General features: G+C 39.9%; 1 long non-coding RNA gene across 1 annotated transcript; it reads left to right on the top strand.

Moving 5' to 3' along the window:
• The first annotated feature begins 4,158 nt into the window (after positions 1–4,158).
• LOC123491075 lies at positions 4,159–4,848 on the top strand. The gene is made up of 2 exons (XR_006661146.1): positions 4,159–4,224; positions 4,368–4,848. It is a non-coding gene; the product is annotated as an uncharacterized LOC123491075 (long non-coding RNA).
• The last annotated feature ends 716 nt before the right edge of the window (positions 4,849–5,564 follow it).

The following is a 5,564-nucleotide window of genomic DNA, read 5'->3' as shown; positions in this document are numbered from 1 at the left end:
GTATATTCTGTATATTTGAGTTTTTTCAAATACTGTGTTGCCGTATAAACCTAATAAATTAGAGGTATTTTAAAGTATTTTCAAATAATGTCCTATAAATATCCTACTATTTGAAACAATTTTAAAATACTTGTTTCCAAATACATTATCTCAAATAATGCTAGAACCAAACAAACCTGGTTTCAAATACATGGGACTATTTAAATATTTGTATATTTGAGTATTTTCTAATACATGCCAATACGTTTCACTTGTATCTTCCAATAAAACATTTCTAAATATTTAAATTGAAATGTATGTGAAAGTAATTTAAATAATTGAAAGAGTATTTGAACCCAGGTCTGGTTACTTTATATGAATGTTTCTTGTAACTGTCTCTTTTTCAGCAGTTCATGCTCTGCAGTGCTTCACCTGTAATGATCCAGCAGACCCCTCCTGTTTAGAACAAACCCTGGAGACCTGCAGTGTTGGACAAGTGTGTTCTACAAACACCAGCAGCTCTCTGCAATCCTCCGGTAACATAAAACGTATCATTTTATCTTGCCAGAGAAAACCTCTGAGACTGCAGTTGACTACTTGCATAAATAATTTACATTGTACATTTGAATGGACATATTAAGTAGTATTAACTTGTCACATGTTTTGAAATATCCCCTTTGTTTGACTTTTGACACTGTAGTTGTTAATACCAGAGGACGCATCTATTTGAGCATTTGGGGAGTTGACATTGATATCCGCTGGGGAAATGACCGTAAAGCAACCGATCCCAATGTTGGTAAGTTAAAACTCTCAAAATCTGTGACTGGAATTGTTTTCATTCATTATGTTTGCAGTTATGATGCCCAATTCTTGTAACAAGTGGGTATGTACCTTCAGAAACTATTCACACCCCTTTACTTTTTCCACATTTTGATGTGTTACAGCCTGAATGTAAAATGGATTAAATGTTGAGTTTTTTCAACCACCAAAGATCAGGGAGGTTTTCCAATGCCTCACAAAGAAGGGCACCTATTGGTAGATGGGTAAAAAAAAAAGCAGACATTGAATATCCCTTTGAGCATGGTGAAGTAATTAATTACACTTTGGATGGTGTATCAATACATCCAGTCACTACAAAGATATAGGTGTCCTTCCTAACTCAGTTGCCAGAGAGGAAGGAAACCACTCAGGGATTTCACCATAAGGCCATTGGTGACTTTAAAACAGTTACAGAGTTTAATGGCTGTGATAGCAGACAACTGAGGATGTGGAAAAGCAATTAACTTTTTGTCCTGCATACAAAGTGTTATGTTTGGGGCAAATCCAATACAACACATTACTGAGTATCACTTTCTATATTTTCAAGCATAGTGGTGGCTGCATCATGTTATGCATATGCTTGTAATCGTTAAGGACTGGGGAGTTTTTCAGGATAAAAAAATTAATGGAATGGAGCTAAGCACAGGCAGAATCCTAGAGGAAAACCTGGTTCAGTCTGCTTTCCACCAGACACTGGGAGATGAATTCACCTTTCAGCAGGACACTAACCTAGAACACAAGGCCAACTCTACACTGGAGTTGCTTACCAAGAACACAGTGAATGTTCCTGAGTGGCCGAGTTACAGTTTTGACTTATAGTCCCCTGTAGCGCAGTTGGTAGAGCATGGCGCTTGCAACGCCAGGGTTGTGGGTTCGTTTCCCACGGGGGGCCAGTATGAAAATGTATGCATTCACTAACTGTGTCTGCTAAATGACTAAAATGTAAATCTACTCGAAAAACTATGGCAAGACCTGAAAATGGTTGTCTAGCAACAACCAATTTGACAGAGCTTGAAGAATTTTGAAAAGAATAATGGGCAAATGTTGCACAATCCAGGTGTGGAAAGCTCTTAGAGACTTACCCAGAAATACTAACAGCTGTGATCACTGCCAAAGGTGCTTCTACAAAGTATTGACTCAGGGGTGTCAATACTTAATGTAAATTAGATATTTCTGTATTTCATTTTCAATACATTTGCTAAAATGTCTACAAATATACAGTACCTTGCAAAAGTATTCATCCCCTTTGGCGTTTTTCCTATTTTGTTGCATTGCAACCTGTAATTTAAATTGATTTTTATTTGGATTTCATGTAATGGACATAAACAAAATAGTCAAAATTGGTGAAGTGAAATGAAAAAAATAACTTGTTTCAAAGAATACTAAAAAATAAATTACGGAAAAGTGGTGAGTGCATATGTATTCACCACCTTTGCTATGAAGACCCTAAATAAGATCTGGTGCAACCAATTACCTTCAGAAGTCACATAATTAGTTAAATAAAGTCCACCTGTGTGCAATCTAAGTGTCACATGATCTTTCACATGATCTCAGTATATATACACCTGTTCTGAAAGGCCCCAGAGTCTGCAACACCACTAAGCAAGGGGCATCACCAACCAAGCGGCACCATGAAGACCAAGGAGCTCTCCAAACAGTTCAGGGACAAAGTTGTGGAGAAGTACAGATCAAGGTTGGGTTATAAAAAGATATACAAAACTTTGAACATCCTACGGAGCACCATTAACTCCATTATAAAAAAATTGAAAGAAAATGACACCACAACAAACCTGCCAAGAGAGGGCTGCCCACCAAAACTCATGGACCAGGCAAGGAGGGCATTAATCAGAGAGGCAACAAAGAGACCAAAGATAACCCTGAAGGAGCTGCAAAGCTCCACAGTGGAGATTGGAGTATCTGTCCATATGACCACTTTAAGCCGTACACTCCACAGAGCTGGGCTTTACGGAAGAGTGTCCAGAAAAAAGCCATTGCTTGAAGAAAAAAATAAGCAAACACGTATGTTGTTCGCCAAAAGGCATGTGGGAGACTCTCCAAACATATGGAAGACGGTACTCTGGACAGATAAGACTAAAATTGAGCTTTTTGGCCATCAAGGAAAACGCCATGTCTAGCGCAAACCCAACACCTCTCATCACCCCGAGAACACCATCCCAGCATGGTTATGGCAGCATCATGCTGTGGGGATTTTTCATCAGAAGGGACTGGGAAACTGGTCAGAATTGAAGGAATGCTGGATGGCGCTAAATACAGGGAAATTGTTGAGGGAAACTTGTTTCAGTCTTCCAGAGATTTGAGACTGGGACGGAGGTTCACCTTCCAGCAGGACAATGACCCTAAGCATACTGCTAAAGCAACACTTGAGTGGTTTAAGGGGAAACATTTAAATGTCTTGGAATGGCCTAGTCAAAAGCCAGACCTCAATCCAATTGAGAATCTGTGGTATGACTTAAAGATTGCTGTACACCAGCGGAACCCATCGAACTTGAAAGAGCTGGAGCAGTTTTGCCTTGAAGAATGGGCAGAAATCCCAGTTGCTAGATGTGCCAAGCTTATAGAGACATACCCCAAGAGACTTGCAGCTGTAATTGCTGCAAAAGTTTGCTCTACAAAGTATTGACTTTGGGGGGGGTGAATAGTTATGCACGCTCAAGTTTTCTGTATTTTTGTCTTATTTCTTTTTTGTTTCACAAGACAAAATATTTTGCATCTTCAAAGTGGTAGGCATGTTATGTAAATCAAATGATACAAACCCCCCCAAAAATCCATTTTAATTCTAGGTTGTAAGGCAACAAAATAGGAAAAATGCCAAGGGGGGTGAATACTTTCGCAAGTCACTGTATTTTCAATTTGTCATTATGGGGTATTGTGCGTAGGTGGGTGAGAGAGCAAAATCAATTGAATCCATTTTGAATTCAGTCTGTAACTCAAAATATTTTGGAATAAGTCAAAGGGGATGAATACTTTCTGAAGGCACTGTGTGTACCTTCTCTAGTAATATCTTACTAAAACATGGTTATGATTAATTGTATTTTTATCTTTTACCTTTCAGGTTCAAATTCCAGTATCAATGAGAGGATCGTGAAGGGATGCATGGATTTTTGTCAGTCAAGCCACAAAATGTCTTTGAATATCGGTTTCCAACAATTCACTTCTTCATGCTGCAACTCATCTGGCTGCAACAGTGACACTTTCTCTGGTAAATATTGTTCTGTACTTTCAACTCCATTGTTCTTTGTTGAATTAGATTTTATTTGTCTGATCCTTACATGAGTTGTCCTGTTGTTTCTTCAGATGACCCCCACAATGGACTACAGTGTGCTTCTTGCACTGATCCAGACGATGATGTTTGTGATCAGGCTGTGACCTGCCAGGGAGTTCAAGATCGCTGTCTTAACGGCACAGGTACAGTACATGAAATGTATGTTTGTGTTTGGCTGTGTTCATGCAATACTATAGTCCTTGTAATAAATACGGTTATAATACATTTCATTCATATTGTATTATTTTTGATAATATTTTTTTATATTGTTATATTTTCTCTGTAGTGACAGCTAGTAATGGTCGGTCTGTGACTCTTCGAGGCTGTGTCTCCAGGAGTCTGTGTGGTTCCGGTTCTGACTCCGGTTCTGACTCCGGTTCTGACTCTGGGTCTGACTCCGGTTCTGACTCCGGTTCTGACTCTGGTTCTGACTCCGGTTCTGTGTCCTGCTGTGAGGGGAGTCTCTGTAACAGAAACAGGGCTATGAATGACGCCCAGCCTGTAGCACTTACGCTCCTCACTCTGCTAGTTGGGCTAACAACCACCACACTTCTACAATCAGTTAATCAATGAATATCTTGATTGGGGTTTCTTGTAGATTTGCATATTTTCCAATGAGGATTGGCTCTGTGGGGATCTGCTTCTGGGGATTTCACTCCCTGACCTACTAGAGTACTGTGGGATCTGTTGCTTGTTGCTCATCAGAAGGCGGCTGAATTGATCAATTCTGTAAAAAAAAAAAAAAAAAGACTACTTGGTAGTGTTGGTAGTGAACAGAAACTCTTCTGAAATGTTGCAATGAATTTATTAAACTTGGAGGTTGTGTTGAGTAAAGTAATGATGTAAAAATAGTGATGTAGTAATCTAACGTTCTTTTAATGTAACCTATTAGGCCGATACATAACCTATTATACATAAGGATACAATCTTCGCGTTCTTCTTTTCCTGATCTTTGTGGTCTAGGCCGGGTTACTGTAAAGCTCTTTGTGGTCTAGGCCAGGTTACTGTAAAGCTCTTTGTGGTCTAGGCCGGGTTACTGTAAAGCTCTTTGTGGTCTAGGCCGGGTTACTGTAAAGCTCTTTGTGGTCTAGGCCAGGTTACTGTAAAGCTCTTTGTGGTCTAGGCCGGATTACTGTAAAGCTCTTTGTGGTCTAGGCCAGGTTACTGTAAAGCTCTTTGTGGTCTAGGCCAGGTTACTGTAAAGCTCTTTTTGGTCTAGGCCGGGTTACTGTAAAGCTCTTTGTGGTCTAGGCCGGGTTACTGTAAAGCTCTTTGTGGTCTAGGCCGGGTTACTGTAAAGCTCTTTGTGGTCTAGGCCGGGTTACTGTAAAGCTCTTTGTGGTCTAGGCCAGGTTACTGTAAAGCTCTTTGTGGTCTAGGCCGGATTACTGTAAAGCTCTTTGTGGTCTAGGCCAGGTTACTGTAAAGCTCTTTGTGGTCTAGGCCAGGTTACTGTAAAGCTCTTTTGGTCTAGGCCGGGTTA

The sequence above is a fragment of the Coregonus clupeaformis genome, chromosome 6, assembly GCF_020615455.1.
Source record: "Coregonus clupeaformis isolate EN_2021a chromosome 6, ASM2061545v1, whole genome shotgun sequence".
Classification (NCBI taxonomy): Eukaryota; Metazoa; Chordata; class Actinopteri; order Salmoniformes; family Salmonidae; genus Coregonus; species Coregonus clupeaformis.
The sequence above is the reverse complement of the archived record's forward strand: the minus strand, read 5'-3'. Positions and strand labels throughout refer to the sequence as shown.